We start from the raw sequence: 18992 nt of genomic DNA, 5'->3' as shown, positions 1-18992 counted from the left end.
CCTCTTTGACCATCACTGCTGTCGGCAACACAGCTTGTAGGCAGCCCGACAGACCACGTAACGTGGGTGTTAACTGAGTGGAGTAATATGCCATCAGTCTTTTCAAGCCGAGTCAACAAGGCGCTCACAAATTTCTCCTTTTTGTTAGGACACAACTGGAAGGATCTAGAGTGGTCAGGAATGGCCAAGGCTGGGACATGGAGCAACTCATTATTTAGAGTCTCTTATGCCTATTCCATTTCAGGGTCCATTGGATTTGAAACGCTACATCCTGTAGTATTGCTGTCCGTAGCACAGCATCATAAGTTCTGTATTCAGGAACCCAGTGTCGACAGTAATTTGTCATTCTGAGGCATGAAAGCATCCGTTAATTTTAATTTCTGGTCTAAGAGATCGTGCGATTGCCGACAGGCGTTCAGGTTCAAGTCTCTACCGCCTTGCTGCAGAACATAGCCCAAATTGGTGACCGTTGTTTGGCAAAACTGTACCTCAGATAATGAGGCTCGGTGGCCATGGGCTGCTAGGTGGTTTATCAATGCTACAGGTTTTTCTGGAAATCCAACAATGTCTTAGAGGCCAGCCGCAGATCATCAGCATATTGTAGAATGACACCATTTCCTGGTAACAGTAATGATTTCAAATCACCTCTTACAGCAGCTGCATATACCGCTGGTCTCTCAGTATTGCCCTCAGGCAACCTCGTCCAGGTAAATGGTTGTCCATGAGCTCAGCAGGTCGGGTAGCATCCGTTGAAATGAGCAGTCAATGTTTCGGGCCGAGACCCTTCGTCAGGGCTGGTCGTAGCCGAGACCCGAAACATTGACTGCTCATTTCAACGGATGCTAGCCGACCTGCTGAGTTCATCCAGCTTGTTTTACGTGTTGATTTGACCACAGCATCTGCAGTGTACTTTGTGTTTACAGATGGTTGTCCATTATATGTAAAAGCGAACAGATATTGACTGTTCTCGTACAGAGGGACCGAGAAGAAGGCGGAGCAGAGGTCAACAATATTGTACCATCAATATGCAGATGGTAGAGAGATGAAAATAAGTTTTGTGTGCGGTAGAATCGGAAAAATGGGACAGTATTATCTGGTTGACAGCCTGCAAATCTTGCACAAACCGCCATTCGTCCGGCCTGCCTGGTTTCGTGATTGGCAATATGGGAGGCACTCCTTCCTGTAAACGAGCTTCGTTAACAAGTTTAGTACCATTAGAGCCTCAGGAGGTAAACGGTACCGGCGAATGGAAGAGAGTCTCGTGTTTTCTTAAATGTGATTTAGTGGGGTGCTGCAGAGTCAACTAGACCCACATGATTTTTGTGCGATGCCCACAAGGATAGGTCCACTGCTTTAAATCAAAGTCGAGGGTCATACTGGGGAGAAGGGGGCGTGTTTTCTAGTCTAAAGATACAAGGAACCCCGAAGGGAGAGTCTTAAGAGGATTGTTACTATCACTCCAGTATCAGGACCTAACTAGGTTACGCCAATTACGCCTGAATTTGCTCGTTAACCGTTTCATATCGGACCCAGACACTTAGGAGGTTTATTCCCAGGGATACATGAGTACAGAGTGGTCTCCTTTGAGGAAGTAAATTATCTGAGAAGGATATAGAGTGGCAAGCAAAAGTCTGGGCACCCCTGGTCAAAATTTTTGTTACTGTGAATACTTAAGTGAGAAGATCTCTAAAAGTCATAAAGTTAAAAATGAAACATTCTTTTCAACGGTTTAAGCAAGATTAGTATATTATTTTTGTTTTGTACAATTTTAGAGTGAGAAAAAGGGAAGGAGCTCCATGCAAACGTTTAGGCACCCCAAGAGATTTGAGCTCGCAGATAACCTTTACGAAGGTCTCACACCTTAATTAGCTTGATAGGGCTATGGCTTGTTCACAATCATCGTTAGGAAAGGCCTGGTGATGCACATTTCAAAGCCTGATAAATATCCTGACTTCTCAAACCTTATCTCAACAATCAGCAGCCATAGGCTCTTCTAAACAGCTGCCTAGTACTCTGAAAATTAAAATAAATTATGCCCACAAAGCAGGAGAAGGCAATAAGAAGATAGTAATGCGTTTTCAGGTAGCTGTTTCCTCAGTTCATAATGTAATTAAGAAATGGCAGTTAATAGGAATGGTGGAGATCAAGTTGAGGTCTGGAAGACCAAGAAAACTTTCCGAGAGAACTGCTCGTAGGATTGCTAGAAAGGCAAATCAAAACCCCCATTTGACTGCAAAAGACCTTCAGGAAGATTTAGCAGACTCTGGAGTGGTGGTGCACTGTTCTACTGTTCAGCGACACCTGCATGAATATGACCTTCATGGAAGTGTCATCAGAAGAAAACCTTTCCTGCATCCTCAGCACAAAATGCAGCGTCAGAAGTTTGCAAAGGAACATCTAAACAAGCCTGATGCATTTTGGAAACAGGTCCTTTGGACTGATGAAGTTAAAATAAAACTTTTTGGCCACAATGAGCAAATGTATGTTTGGAGAAAAAGCGTGCAGAATTACACGAAAAGAACACCTCTCCAACTGTTAAGCACGGGGGTGGATCGATCATGCTTTGGGCTTGTGTTGCAGCCAGTGTCACGGGGAACATTTCACTGGTAGAAGAAAGATTGAATTCAATTAAATACCAGCAAATTCTGGACGCAAACATCGCAGCGTCTGTAAAAAGCTAAAGGTGAAAAGAGGATAGCTTCTACAACAGTATAATGATCCTAAGCCACCTCAAAGTCCACAATGGACTACCTCAAGAGGCGCAATCTGCAGGTTTTGCCATGGCCCTCACAGTCCCCCGACCTAAACATCATCGAAAATCTGTGAATAGACCTCAAAAGAGCAGTGCATGCAAGACGGTCCAAGATCCTCACAGAACTAGAAGCCTTTTCAAGAAGAATGGGCGAAAATCCCCCAAACACGAATTGAAAGGCTCTTAGCTGGCTACAGAAAACATTTACTCGGTGTGATACTTGCCAAACGGGGTGTTACTAAATACTGACCATGCAGGGTGCCCAAACTTTTGCTTCGGGCCCTTTTCCTTTCTTTCTTATTTTGAAGCTGTAAAAGATGGAAATAAAACAGAGAACTTGCTGAAAATACTAAAGAAATGTCTCATCTTTAACTTTATGCCTTTTGGAAATCAGGTCATCTTTTACTCGCTTAGCTACTCACAGTAACAGAAATTTTGACCAGGGGTGCCCAGACTTGTGCATGCCACTGTAGCTGTGTTTCGACGGCAATCCCTTCAGGGCTGAAAAGTATTTGACGCTTAAAGCACCTCCTTTAACGCTCTCCACAGTGGGCCTCGGCATTCTTCTTATATCCATCCTCAATTTGAATGAGTGTGCTACTTCGGGTCGCAAGCAATTTAAACTATTTTCCCATGCACCTTTATACATGGAAATTAAATCCGTTACAGGCACACTCTTTTTTATGTTGGCATCTCATGTCCTCCCCAAAATCAGTTTGCTGCCTGGCCCCTGTTCAGATTGTCTCTTTGGTCTGTTCTAACCATGTCTGCATTCTGAAGTTGCCTTTACTTTTAGCTGCATTCGTGGCCCAATCGCCATTTGTTCCCTGAGGTACAGTGAATCGTTGTTTGAGGGTGGATTAGGCACTGTCATTATTAACCTGCAGGAGTCGCTGCACATTTTCGGGTAATGGATTAAAATTTAACAAGTTTCTACGAACCAATTGTGGAGCGCGACAGCTTTCCTAATTGGGTTAGGGCATCAGTAATCATACTCCGAACCTCTGCAGGGATCCAGGGCTTGAGGATCGGTATCTCACCTACCATTATTCGGGGTATCTGCATATAGGTTGGACTATCAGGTAGCTTACTCTCCCCATGGCTTATCGCTAGGTCCTGCTACCTGCTCTGCAGACTGTACCCTTTTGGCCTGTAACCGCATTTTCACCCGTACACCATGTGGAACTTTCACAGGTTGCGACTGTTCCTGATCCATGGGAGCAGAAGGATGCCCTGTGCTCGAGGCACCGGATTGGGAAATCTGTTGATACGAGGGAAGCTGATTCCTGGAATGGGACTGTGACAATTGGACTTGTCATTGCAGCCGCTGGACTCGATGCAGCGGCCATGACAATCATTACATCACTATTTCCATAATAATGGTTACTGGTAGACGTCATCTCGGATTTTAGGATACAGTCCCGCAGAGGACGAAAGAGGGGGAGGGGAGGAGGGGGTCATAAGAAACTTAGAAACATAGAAAGCCTTCAGCGCAATACAGGCACTTCGGCCCACACGGTTGTGCAATACATGTCCCTACCTTAGAAATTACTAAGCTTACCTATAGCCCACAACTTTTCTAAGCTCCAAGTACTTATCCAAAAGTCCTTAAAAGATCTTATCGTATCCGCCTCCACCACATTTGCCAGCAGCCCATTCCATGTACTCACCACTCTGAGTAAAAAACTACTCCTGACATCTCTTCCGTACCTACTCTCCAGCACCATAAACCTGTGTACTCCTGTGGCAACAATTTCAGCCCTGGGAAAAGGACTCTGACTATCCATATGATCAACCACTCTCAACATCTTATACACCTCTATCAGGTAACTTCTCGTCCTCCGTCGCTCCAAGGAGAAAAGGTTGAGTTCATTCAACCTATCCTCAGAAGGCATGCTCCCCAATCCAGGCAACATCCTTGTAAATCTTCTCTGCACCCTTTCTAAGGCTTCCACATCTTTCCTGTAGTGAGGCGACCAGAACTAAGCACAGTACTCCAAATGGGGTCTGTCAAGGGTCCTATAAAGCTGCAACATTACCTCTCGGTTCCTAAATTCAATTCCACAATTGATGAAGGCCAATACATCGTACGGCTTCTTAACCACTGAGTCAACTTGTGCAGCTGCTTTGAGCATCCCATGGACTCAGACCCCAAGATCCCTCTGATCCTCCACATTGCCAAGAGTCTTACCATTAATACTATATTCTGCTATCATATTTGAGCTACCAAAATGAACCACTTCACACCTACCTGGGTTGAACTCCATCTGCCACTGCTCAGAGCGAACACGAGGAAATCTGCAGATGCTGGAAATTCAAACAACAACACAAACAAAATGCTGGTGGGACACAGCAGGCCAAGCAGCATCTATAGGGAGAAGCGCTGTTGACGTTTCGTCAGTCCTGACGAAGGGTCTTGGCTCGAAATGTCGACAGCGCTTCTCCCTGTAGATGCTGCCTGGCCTGCTGTGTTCCACCAGCATTTTGTGTGTGTTGTTGCCACTGCTCAGCCCAGTTTTGCATGCTATCAATGTCCCGCTGTAACCTCTGACAGCCCTCCACACTATCCACAACACCACCAACCTTTGTGTCATCAGCAAACTTACTAATCCATCCCTTCACTTCCTCATCCAGGCCATTTATAAAAATCAAAAAACATGTGGGTCCCAGAACAGATCCCTGAGGCACTCCACTGGTAACCGACCATGCAGAATATGACCCGTCTACAACCACTCTTTGCCTTCTGTGGGCAAACCACTTCTTGATGCACAAAGCAATGTCCCCTTGGATCCCATGCCTCCTTACTTTCTCAATAAGCCTTGCATGGGGTACCTTATCAAATGCCTTGCTGAGATCCATATACACTACATCTACTGCTCTTCCTTCATCAATATGTTTAGTCACATCCTCAAAAAATTCAATCAGGCTCATAAGGCATGACCTGCCCTTGACAAAGCCGTGCTGACTATTCCTAATCATATTATACCTCTCCGAATGTCCATAAATCCTACCTCTGAGGATCTTCTCCATCAACTTACCAACCGCTGAGGTAAGACTCACTGGTCTATAATACTCTGGGCTATCTCTACTCTCTTTCCTGAATAAAGGAACAATATTCGCAACCCTCCAATCCTCTAGAACCTCTCCCGTCCTTACTGATGATGCAAAGTTCATAGCCAGAGGCTCAGAAACCTTCTCTCTCACCTCCCACAGTAGCCTAGAGAACATCCCATTTGGGCCCGGAGACTTAACCAACTTGATGCTTTCCAAAAGCTCCAGCACATCCTCTTACTTAAATCTACGTGCTCAAGCTTTTCAGTCTGCTGCAAGTCATCACCATTATCACCAAAAGCCTTTTCCATAATGAATACTGGAGTAAAGTATTCATTAAGTACCTCTGCTATTTCCTCCGGTTCCATACACACTTTCCCACTGTCATATTTGATAGGTCCTGTTCTTTCATGTCTTATCCTCCTGTTCTTCACATACTTGAAGAATGACTTGGGGTTTTCCTTAATCCTGCCCGCCAAGGCCTTCTTATGTCCCCTTCTTGTTTTATGGTCCCTTCTGGCACCTTGCTATTTTCCTCAGGAATTGGACCTCAATCACCTCGTTTAGTTCCCAATCATTCCCAGGTTCCACTAACTACAAACACCTGCTTTCCATCAGTAAATGCAGTATAAAAATTCTGTGACAACAAGAAGGAGCTGCCAGTTCGCTTGCCGACTCGTGTACGGGTAATCCTGTTCCATGGTTCTTAGGACTATCAGTTCTAAGTCTAGCATCATTCCTGAGTTCTCTACTAAAACCAAGACTCTGGATAAAGGCTCCATTGACGCCAATTCCACGCTCGCTACCACTGTTATGCCTCCCGACTTGGCCTCCGTGCCCGTGTTCAGCTTTTGGGTTCGTTCCACTGCCACGTCCTTTTAACACTTCTGGCTCTCCTAATTTCCTTCTTAAGCTCCTTCCTGTTAGCCTTATAATTTTCTAGATCTCTAAGATTACCTAGATCTCTGAACCTTTTGTAAGCTTTTCTTTTCTTGTTGACCAGATTTATTACAGCCTTTGTACACCACAGTTCCAGCACCCTACCATAACCTCCCTGTTTCATTGGAACGTTCCTATGCAGAACTTCACACAAATATTCCCTGAACGTTTGCCACATTTCTTTCATAATTTTCCTTGAGAACATCTGTTTCCAATTTAAGCTTCCAATTTCCTGCCTGATTGCCTCACAATTCCTTTTACTCCAATTAAACACTTTTATATCTTGTCTGTTCCTATCGCTCTCCAATGCTATGGTAAAGGAGATAGAATTATGATCACTATCTCCAACATGCTCTCCCACTGAGAGATCTGACATCTGATCAGGTTCATTTCCCAATACCAGATCAAGTACAGCCTCTCCTCTTGTAGGCTTATCTACATATTGTGTCAAGAAACCTTCCTGAACATACCTAACAAACTCCACCCCATCTAAACACCTTGCTCTAGAGAGATGCCAATCCATATTTGGGCAATTAAAATCTCCTATCATGACAACTTTGTTATTATTACACTTTACCAGGATCTGTTTCCCTATCTCCTCATCGGTATCCTTGCTATTGGGCGGCCTATAAAAGCACCCAGTAAAGTTATTGACCCCTTCCTCTTCCTAATCTCCACACACAAAGACTCCGTAAACAATCCCTTCATGACGTCCACCTTTTCTGCAGCCGTGACACTATCTCTGATCAACAGTGCCACGCCCCCACCTGTTTTGCCTCCCTCCCTGTCCTTTCTGAAACATCTAAAACCCGGCACTTGAAGTAACTATTCCTGTCCCTGAGCCATCCAAATGTCGGTAATGGCCACCACATCATATCTCCAAGTACTGTTCCACGCTCTAAGCTCATCTGCTTTTTTCAAAACACTCCTTGCGTTAAAATAGATACATCCGAAACCTTCGGTCTCAGCGTGTCCCTTCTCTATCACCTGCCTAACCTCCCTCACTCGCTGTCTCCTCTCTTCATCTATTTGAGAGCTAGACACCTCTTTCTCAGTCTCTTCAGTTTGGCACCCGAGAACATTTCTATCACATACAAACCTTTGATTTCTGTCTGTACATGCAGTCCTTGCATGACCTTTATCCTCCTCCACCTCACCATCTGCTCTGGTTCCTCTCCCCCTGCAAATCTAGTTTAAACCCCCCGGAGCAGCAGTAGCAAACTGACCTGCAAGGATGTTAGTCCCCCTCCAGTTCAGGTGCAAACTATCCCGTCGGAACAGGTCCCATCTTCCCTGGAACAAGGCCTAATTGTCCAGAAACACGAAGCCCTCACTCCTGCACCATCTCCTTAGCCACGTATTTAGCTGCATTATCTTCCTAGTTCTAGCCTCGCTAGTACGTGGCACGGGGAGCAATCCTGAGAGTGCAACCCTGGAGGTCCTGTCCTTCAATTTTGCACCCAATTCCCTAAACTCTCCTTGCAAGACCTCCTCCTTCTTCCTATCCATGTCGTTGATCCCTACATGGATCACAACATCTAGCTGCTCACCCTCTGTCCTGAGAATACTAAGAGCTTGAATCGAGATATTGCGGACCCTGGCACCAAGGAGGCAACAGACCATCCGAGATTCTCGATCTCCCCCACAGAACCTCTTATCTGTCCCCCTAACTATCAAATCCCCTATCACTACTGCTCTCCTCTTTTCCCTCTTTCCTTTCTGAGCTGAGGGTCCAGTTTCGGTGCCAGAGACACGACCACTACAACTTGTCCCTGGTAGGTCGTCCTCACCAACAATATCCAAAACGGTATACTTATTGTTGATGGGAACGGCCACAGGGGTGCTCTGCTCTTCCTGTCTCCCCTTACTTCTCCTGACAGTCACCCAACTACCTGTCTCCTGACTCCTAGGGGTGACTATCTCCCTGAAACTCCTGTCTACTTCTGCCTCTGTCTCACGAGTGATCCGAAGTTCATCTAGCTGCAGCTCCAGTTCCCTAACTCGGTTTGCCAGGAGCTGCAGCAGGATGCACCTTTTGCAGGTGTAGTCATCAGGGACAATTGTGCTGTCCCTGACTTCCCACATCCTGCATACGGAGAACTCGACTGCTCTAACTGCTGCCTCCATTACTTACTCCTAAGTTAATTAAAGGAACTTACCCAGCCTTGCCTCACTTGGAGCAAGCTCGTCCTCAGCCTCTGCTCACCAAAGCCTCTCGAGCCAAAACCTCAAAGCTCCGCTCCTACCCTGTGCCGCTCACATCACTGGCCGCTCCTCTTCGGTTACCTGTATTTTTATTTGTGCACGCCAATTCAAGCCTTTCACTCCTCCTCTTCCTGTTACAACGGTTTCTCGATCACACTGTCCCGAGTACCCGCTGCGTGCGCCTTTTTAAAGCACGCTCACCTCAGCTGCTTCCCAGCACTCAGCGCTCTGACAAGCCCTTTGCTCCTCCCCTTCCTGCTGGAACAGTTTCTGATCACACTGTCGGACTCCGAGGCACATTCCTTATAAATAGGTAGAAAAAGTAAAATCATGCTTGCTTTCTCCAGTTTCTAGCAATACCTTGTCCGGAGAGGAGCCTGGAGACACTGGGGTCCACCCGGAAGTTGCTTAGTCTGTTTATTCATGGAGCCTTTGTCAGTGGATCAGCAGGCTTCGAGGTCGTGTATTTTCTATTCAGTATAGCCCATGTGGTTTTGACACATTTGCTTTCACTGTTATCCATTTCTGACCTGGTAGTTTTAGGTCAACCTGTAATCAAATTTAATTTGTTTTCAATCATGAAACCCGTACACTTTTCTGGCCGGAATTTATCTAAAGTCTTCCAGGTCCCTGTTGTCTTTTAATTTGACTTTTCATTGGACCCCTGTGAGTTTTGGACCCTATCTTCCATCTACCATCTTTTGGATCTCAAGGAGCTTATTGTCTTATGGTCTTATCATTACCAATACCTCCATCTGGTCCAGGTGACTAATCTACCTTTAGACCTTACAGTGTCCCAAGAACCTTCTCTCTAGTTATGATAACTGCGCACAATTCATGGCCCGTGACAGCTAGATCTTCCACAATGCTACTAGTGTCTTCCAGAGTAATGGCTGAAGGAAAATACTTTTTCAGTTCATCCGTCACTTTGTGTTCCCCCATTACTACCCCTTCAGCATCGTTTTCCAATGGGCCAATACCATTGAGAAGTAATACCAATACCAAGGAAAGATATCAATAAATTAGAGAGAGTGCGGAGACGATTTACTAGGATGTTACCTGGGTTTCAGCACTTAAGTTACAGAGAAAGGTTGAATAAGTTAGGTCTCTATTCATTGGAGCGTAGAAGGTTGAGGGGGGATTTGATCGAGGTATTTAAAATTTTGAGAGGGATAGACAGAGTTGACGTGAATAGGCTGTTTCCATTGAGAGTAGGGGAGATTCAAACGAGAGGACATGATTTGAGCGTTAGAGGGCAAAAGTTTAAGGGAAACACAAGGGGGTATTTCTTTACTCAGAGAGGGATAGCTGTGTGGAATGAGCTTCCTGTAGAAGTAGTAGAGGCCAGTTCAGTTGTGTCATTTAAAGTAAAATTGGATAGGTATATGGACAGGAAAGGAGTGAAGGGTTATGGGCTGAGTGCGGGTAGGTGGGACTAGGTGAGATTAAGAGTTCGGCATGGACTAGGAGGGCCGAGATGGCCTGTTTCTGTGCTGTGATTGTTATATGGTTATATGGTTAACACCCACTCTCGCCTCTCTTTTACACTTTATGTATGTGAAGAAACTGTTGGTATCCTCTTTAATATTATTGGCTAACTTACTTTTGAATTCCATCTTTACCTTGTTTATGATGTTTAACTGTCTTCTGTTGATTTTTGAAAATGACCCACTATTCTAACTTCCCACTCATATTTGGTCATTATATGCCTTCTCTTTCACTTTTATGTTGGCATTGACTTATCTTGTTAGCCATGGTTATGTCATCTTTCCTTCAGAATACTTCTTCCTCTTAGGAATTTGTATATTCTGTGCCTTCCGAATTGCTTCCAGAAATTCTAACGATTTTTGCTTTGCCATTATCCCTGCCAGTGTTCTTTTGCAATCAATTACTGCATTGCAAAACTGTTACATATCTTTAGCTTCTGCTTCTCAAATTTCAGGGTGAATTCAATCATATTATGACCACACTCTCCCAAGGCTTATTTAACCTTAAGCTCTCTAATCAATTCTGCTTTGTTGCACAATAACCTATCCAGAATAGCGAATTCCCTGGTGGGCTCAACCATCTCGTAGGTACTCTAGAAATCCCCACTCCTGGAATCCAGCACCAACCTGATTTCCCCAGTCTACCTGCAAATTGAAGATCCCATGGACTATTGTAACGTTACCCTTTTGGCATGCATTTTTTCTCTCAGTTTGTAATTTGTAGGCCACATCCTTACTACTGTTCGGGGGCCTGTATAGAACTCTCAACAGGGTAGCTTCTCCTTCTCAAATTCCATGGTGAATTCTGTTACATTGTCATCACTGTGTCCAGTGTTCCTTTGCCTTAAGCTTAAGTAAATAACGCCCAATCTAGATTTGCCCTTTTCCTCCTGGACTCAGCCACAAGCTTACTTTAAAAAACTATATCGTAAGCATTTTACAAGTTACTTCTCTTGCATTTCAGTACCGACTTGTTTTGCCTAACCTTCCTGCATATTGAAATCCCCATGGGTATCATAAATTGCCCTTTCTCATGTCATTTCTATCTTCCATTGTTATGTGCACCCCACATCACGGCTGCTGTTCGGAGATCTGTACATAACTCGTACCTTGGTCTTTTTATTCCTTTTCAACTCTACCTACAAGGAATATCCATTGTCCAGTCCTATTTCACCTCTTTCCAACCCAGAGGTCCTCTGTAGTTCTACCCACAAGCATGATGTGGAGGTGGATTTCCAAGTTTGTTGATGACTAGAGAACAGGTGGGAGGGCAAGTCCCACATCCACAGTGAACGTCGTCCTGCAGATACTTCAGCTCAGCTCATTACTAGGATGAATGTTTTTTTTTTCCCTGTCACGAATCCCGAAGATTTTAGAATGGTGATGGGTTGATTGATCCCGACAGGACCCTAAGGTGCACAATAGCGTAGGTGTTGATGGAGAGGCAGAGAGATAAACAGAATGGAAGCAGGCCGTTCAGTCCATTGACTACATGCTGACCATCAATCACCATTTTAAAACTAATTCTGGCCTATTTCTGCCATACCTGCAGTAGCTGTAAACAAGGCCGTTTTGACACTCAGCTTAACATATGCAGAAAAGGTTTACAGAGGCATTCTAACACAGAATATGGTTTCAGTATTATGTAGATAAGGAGCTGAATCACGAAGTCCAGTGAATCAGCTTGCTGAAGATCGGCCTTCATTTTGTGTAAAAGCCGATGGGCTGAACGAGCTATTTCTGCTTTGCATCAGTCCAGATATATGGTTCCAATGTACCCAGCAACATTCAAGCTTGTATCGTCTATCATGCAAATTACGTACTACTGGTTGTGTGATCACTTAAGTCAAGTATTCTGCTCTCCCAAGGGGTTATTCCATCAATAGAATCAGAGTCAGAATCAGATTTAATATCATAGAAACATAAAAATGTAGAAAACCTACAGCACAATACAGGACCTTCGGCCCACAAGGTTGTGCCGAACACGTCCGTACCCTAGAAATTACTAGGCTTATCTATAGCCCACTAATTTTCTAAGCTCCATGTACCTATCCAAAAGTCTCTTAAAAGATCCCATTGTATCCGCCTCCACCACCGTTGCCAACAACCCATTCCACGGACTCACCACTCTCTGAGTGAAAAACTTACCCCTGACATCTCCTCTGTACCTACTCCCCAGCACCTTAAACCTCTGTCCTCTTGTGGCAACCATTTCAGCCCTGGGAAAATACCTTTGACTATCCACACGATCAACGCCTCCCAATATCTTATACACCTCTATCAGGTCACCTCTCATCCTCTGTCGCTCCAAGGAGAAAAGGCCGAGTTCAGTCAACCTATCCTCATAAGGCATGCTCCCCAATTCAGAAAACGTCCTTGTAAGTCTCATCTGCACCTTTTCCATTGCTTCCACATCCTTCCTGTAGTGAGGCGACCAAAACTAAGCACAACACTCTAAGTGGGGTTTGACGAAGGTCCTATACAGCTGCAAGATTACCTCTCAGCTTCTAAATTCAGCTCCACGATTGATGAAAGCCAATACTCCATACGCCTTCTTAACCACTGATTCAACCTGGCAGCTGCTTTGAGCGTCCTATGGACTCTGACCCCAAGATCCCTCTGATCCTCCACACTGCCAAGAGTCTTCCCATTAATCTTATATTCTGCCATTATATTTGACCTACCAAAACGAACCACTACACACTTATCTGGGTTGAATTCCATCTGCCACTTCTCAGCCCAGTTTTGCATCCTATCAACGTCCCGCTGTAACCTCTGACAGCCCTCCACACTATCCATAACACCCCCAACCTTTGTGTCATCAACAAACCTACCTACCCACCCCTCCACTTCCTCATCCAGGTCATCTATAGAAATCACGAAGAGTAAGGGTCACAGAATAGATCCCTGAGGCACACCACTGGTGACTGACCTCCATGCAGAATATGACCCGTGTACAACCATTCTTTGCCTTCTGCGGGCAAGCCAGTTCTCGATGCACAAAGCAATGTCCCCTTGGATCCCATGCCTCCTTACTTTATCAATAAGCCTGCATGGGGTTCATTATTAAATGCTTTGCTGGAATCCATATACACTACATCTACTGCTCTTCTTTCATCAATACGTTCAGTCACATCTTCAAAAAATTCAATCAGGCTCGTAAGGCACGGCCTGCCCTTGACAAAGCCATGCTGACTATTCCTAATCATATTATACCTCTCCAAATGTTTATAAATCCTGCCTCTCAGGATCTTCTCCATCAACTTACCAACCACTGAGGTAAGACTCACTTGCGAAAATTTCCTGGTCTATCTCTTCTCCCTTTTTTGAATAAAGGAACAACATTCGCAACCCTCCAATCCTCTGGAACCTCTCCGGTCCCCATTGATGATGCAAAGATCATTGCCAGATGCTCAGCAATCTCTTCCCTCGCCTTCCACAGTAGCCTGGGGTACATCTCATCCCGTACTGGTGACTTATCCAACTTGATGTTTTCCAAAAGCTCCAGAGCATCTTTGTTCATAATATTTACATGCTCAAGCTTTTAAATCTGCTGCAAGTCATAACTATTATCACCAAGAGCCTTTTTCATAGTGAATACTGAAGTAAAGTATTCATTAAGTACCTTTGCTATTTCCTCCGGTTCCATACACACTTTCCCACTTTCACATTTGATAGGTCCTATTCTTTCACGTTCTATCCTCTTGCTCTTCACATACTTGTAGAATGCCTTGGGGGTTCCTTAATTCTGCCCGACAAGGCCTTCTCATGGCCCCTTCTAGCTCTCCTTATTTCCTTCTTAAGCTACTTCCTAGTAACCTTATAATCTTATAGATCTCTTAGATAACCTAGCTCTCTGAACCTTTTGTAAGCTTTTCTTCTCTTCTTGACCTGATTTATTACAGCCTTTATACACCACGGTTCCTGCACCCTACCATAACTTTCCTTTCGCATTGGAAAGTACCTATGCAGAACTTCACACAAATATTCTCTGAACATTTGCCACATTTTTTCCATACTTTTCCTTGAGAACATCTGTTTCCAATTTAAGCATCCAATTTCCTGCCTGATAGACTCATAATTCCTCTTACTCCAGTTAAACGCTTTTCTATCTTATCTGTTCCTATCTCTCTCCAACGCTATGGTAAAGGAAATAGAATTATGATTACTATCTCCGAAATATTCTCCCACTGAGGTGACGGAGGGGAAGAAGCTATTACTGAATCACTGAGTGTGTGCATTCAGACTTCTGTAATTACTTCCTTATGGTAACAATAAGAAAATAACCTAAGTCGTGGAGCTCCTTAACGATGGACGCTGCCTTTTTGAGGCACCACACCTTCAAGATGTCTTGCATGCTATGGAGGCTAGTACCCATAATAGAGATAACTAACTTTACAGCAATCTCCGGCTTAATAAGACCATAAGACATAGGAGCAAAATTGGGCTTTTGGACCCATCGAGTCAGCTCTGCCATTTAATCATGACTGATGCTTTTTGTCCCCTCCTCATCCCCACTCCCCAACTTCTCCCCAATACCGTCAAGAACCTATCAATCTCTGTCTTAAATGCTTTCAACGACCTGGCCTCCACAGTTGCCTGTGGTAACAAATTCAACAAATTCATCTAGCTAAAGAAAATTGTCCGCATCTCTGTGTTAAAAGGACGCCCCTCTATCCTGAGGCTGTACCCTCATGGCCTAGACTCCCTGACCATGGGAAACATCAGTTTTACATCTGCTCTGTCTAGACCTTTCAACATTCCAAAGGTTACAATCATCCTTCTAAATTCCAGCGAGTACAGGACCAGAGCCATTAAATGTTCCTTATACAATAACCTTCCATTCCCTTCTGAACCCTCTCCAATGCCAGCACATCTTTTTCTTAGATAACGAGCCCAAAACTGATTACATTACTGATGGTGAGACCTCACCAGTGGTCTGCAAAGCCTCAGCATCATAAGGCTGCTCTTACATTCTACACCTCTAGAAATGAATGCAAACATTTCATTTGCCTTCTTCACCACTGTCTCAACATGAAGTTAACCTTTAGGGCATTCTATACAAGGATTCCCAAGTCCCTTTGCAGCTCAGATTTTTGGATTATTGGCACTAATGTTATTAGCATGAAAAGTGCTGAAGTCCTGAAGAGAGAATTTATGGAGCTAGGTAGAAAGCTGAAAAGCAGGACCTTCAGGGTAGCAATCTCTGGATTGTTGCCTGTACCACACGCTAGTGAGGGTAAGAATAGGATAATTTAACACATGTGTTAAATGTGTGGCTAAGAAACTGGATCAGGCATCCAAGTTTCAGATTTTTGGATGTTTGGGATCTCTTCTGCGGGAAGTATGGCCTGTACAAAATGTAGAGATTACACCTGACCCAAGGGGAACCAATATCCAGGCAGGTTTTAATGAGCTGTTGAGCAGGCTTTAAACTATTTTGCCTGGGGTATGGGAATCGGAGCGACAGAGCTAAGGATAGGGCAGTTTATTTACAAGCAGAGTCAGTGTAGTGTTAAATCAGATAGTAGGGCAAAATTGCAGTTTGTAGGATGAATTACGGTGTTTTTATTTGGGGGGGGGGAAGGGTGCTGAACCTGCTAACTTTGAATACAGGTAGTATCCTGTAGCGCATTTAGATATTGTCAAGTATGTCGATGTGCGAATCACTGAGTCATGGCTGAAAGATGAATATAGTTGGGAGCTTGACATCCAAGGATGCACATTGTATCGAAAGGAGAAGCAGGGAGGCAGAAGCGTCACTCTTTTGGTAACAAAGGAAATCAAATCTTTGGAAAGAAGTGACATAAGATTGCAAGGTGTAGAATCCTTGTGGGCAGAGTGAAGAAACTGCAAGGGTAAAAAGAAACTAATGGAAGTTATATACCCTGACCAGTAGCCAAGATATGGGCTACAAATTATGACTGGGGGTAGAAAAGGCACTTCAAAACAGTAATGGTACGATAATCATTGGGTATTTCAAGTTTCAGGCAGATTGGGAAAATTAGGTTTGTGCTGGATCCCAAGAGAGAATTTATAGAACGCTGACAAGATAGCCTTTTAGAGTAGCGCATAGTTGAGCACACTATGAGATCAGGTATTCTGGATTGTGTGTTGCGATTGGGCCGTGGCCCTGGAAAGGCTGCTGTTATCTTGCCAAAGTAGAACCCCACATGCGACACTTGGCATCACTACCTCACCACCTCCTGGTCCAGTGACACCGTACGTCCATAAAAGAGATCGAGAAACTCTGCATCATTGCTTTTCTGGGATATAGGTCTGCTTGCCTGTCCTGGAACTGATTAGTATTGCATTGATTTCGGGAAAAAAATAGCGAATGAGACCGGAAATGTCTTTGATGAAATCAAACAAACATTATCCAATTTGTCGGCAGAACTGATGGTTGTTCGTACAGTAACATTTCAGGACAGCATGGCTTTGGATTTTATTATATCATAAAAAGGGGCACTTTTGTTCCTGTACTTACATATTTGACAAATTAGAAAATATGACTAACTTGGCAGACCACATCTGAGAAGTTACCAAATAGATTAAGATAGTAAGGGATCAGTATCACAAATATTACTCTCCGGGTGGAGAATTGTGGCCATTAAGGATGCTGGAAGTGTGGGCAAATATTGTGCATTATAGTATAACTATTGGTCTTACAATAATAGCTGATAACCTTTTATGTTTTTTCTGTGAAATAACAGGTCGAAGGAGAGGATATTAAGAAAAGGAATGGATAATTATTGAAGTGGACTAATTAAAAGGGATTTCAGGATCGGCTTTGAAACTACATCATTGCTTTAAAATACATATTTCAATAACTAGGTAAAATGTCGTGTTGTCATGAAACTGCAAAAGGAAGGTAATGTGGAAATGCTTTTCACGGAATAGCAAAAATGAATTTTGTCTGTAACAAAATGGAACCTGTATTGTTCCAGATTTCTTTGCTAATAGTGCTTTTGCAAAATTATGCCAGTGGACCATGAGTACATGACAAACTGCAGAAAGCCAAACGGATTCGGTTGCTGGAAAATTTCCAAGTACACTTAATAAATACCCTAATAGAATGCACCATGTCTTTGAACTGACGCGTGTGGATAACACTTGTGTGTAAAGGTGTTACTATACAGCCTGATTTTCTCGAAGCTATCACTGATCTTGTGTGGTGCTAGCCTTTCTTTGCTGCAAGTAAAATAAATGCTCTAATGGTTGATCCACTAAATGCTAATTGTTGTTTGTTTATAAGACACAGGGAAAAGATGCTTGATAGAACCGATAGAAGGCAGTGATCATAAAATGACAGAATACATCTTGTAGTTTGAGAGAGAGAAGACAAAGTCATATATATCAGTATTACTCAACCTGCAAATTTACCTGTAGGGAACAAATCCTGCACAAGGACTCCCAAGGCCCTTTGCACCTCAGGTTTTTGCATTTTCTCTCTATTTCGAAAATAGTCAACTCTTTCAGTTTTTCTACCAAAGTGGATTATTATACACTTCATGACACTGTTCTATCTGCTACTTCTTTGCCAATTCTCCTAATTTGTCCATGTACTTCTATCATGTCTCTACTTCCTCGCACCTATCTTGTTTTTCCTTAGTCAAATATTAATTTACATCAGGGAAAAGTTAATTTACTTATTAGACGGACATTAATCCATCATCTACTTTTGTGGTTAAGAAAATGCTTAAGGGGATCCCGATGATGACGATACATATTATGATTATTATTTTATTATTATCATCATCATTATTACATGTAACAAGAAGAAAATGTATAAATAACTTATAAATCGTGGAGAACCAGATCAAGAACCTTTAACAATAGACAATAGACAATAGACAATAGGTGCAGAAGTAGACCATTCGGCCCTTCGAGCCTGCACCGCCATTTTGAGATCATGGCTGATCAATTCCTATCAATACCCGGTTCCTGCCTTGTCCCCATATCCCTTGATTCCCCTATCCATAAGATACCTATCTAGCTCCTTCTTGAAAGCATCCAGAGAATTGGCCTCCACTACCTTCCGAGGCAGTGCATACCAAACCCCCACAACTCTCTGGGAGAAGAAGATTTTCCTTAACTCTGTCCTAAATGACCTACCCCTTATTCTCAAACCATGCCCTCTGGTACTGGACTCTCCCAGCATCTGGAACATATTTCCTGCCTCTATCTTGTCCAATCCCTTAATAATCTTATATGTTTCAATCAGATCCCCTCTCAATCTCCTTAACTCCAGCGTGTACAAGCCCAGTCTCTCTAACCTCTCTGCGTAAGACAGTCCAGACATCCCAGGAATTAACCTCGTGAATCTACGCGGCACTTCCTCTACAGCCAGGATGTCCTTCCTTAACCCTGGAGACCAAAACTGTACACAATACTCCAGGTGTGGTCTCACCAGGGCTCTGTACAAATGCAAGAGGATTTCCTTGCTCTTGTACTCAATTCCCTTTGTAATAAAGGCCAACATTCCATTAGCCTTCTTCACTGCCTGCTGCACTTGCTCATTCACCTTCAGTGACTGATGAACAAGGACTCCGAGATCT

At 43.7% G+C, this 18992-nt stretch overlaps 1 long non-coding RNA gene across 1 annotated transcript in view; it reads left to right on the top strand.

Annotated features, from left to right (window-relative positions):
- The window catches only part of LOC140717399 (uncharacterized), a 54189-nt gene extending 36564 nt beyond the window's left edge, over positions 1 to 17625 (top strand). Inside the window, exon 4 of the long non-coding RNA XR_012096534.1 lies at positions 17148 to 17625. This is a non-coding gene — a long non-coding RNA (uncharacterized lncRNA). The remainder of the gene's footprint in view (positions 1 to 17147) is intronic.
- The last annotated feature ends 1367 nt before the right edge of the window (positions 17626 to 18992 follow it).

The sequence above is a fragment of the Hemitrygon akajei genome, chromosome 27 (genome assembly GCF_048418815.1).
Source record: "Hemitrygon akajei chromosome 27, sHemAka1.3, whole genome shotgun sequence".
Classification (NCBI taxonomy): domain Eukaryota; kingdom Metazoa; phylum Chordata; class Chondrichthyes; order Myliobatiformes; family Dasyatidae; genus Hemitrygon; species Hemitrygon akajei.
This window is presented reverse-complemented; position numbering and strand designations above follow the sequence as displayed.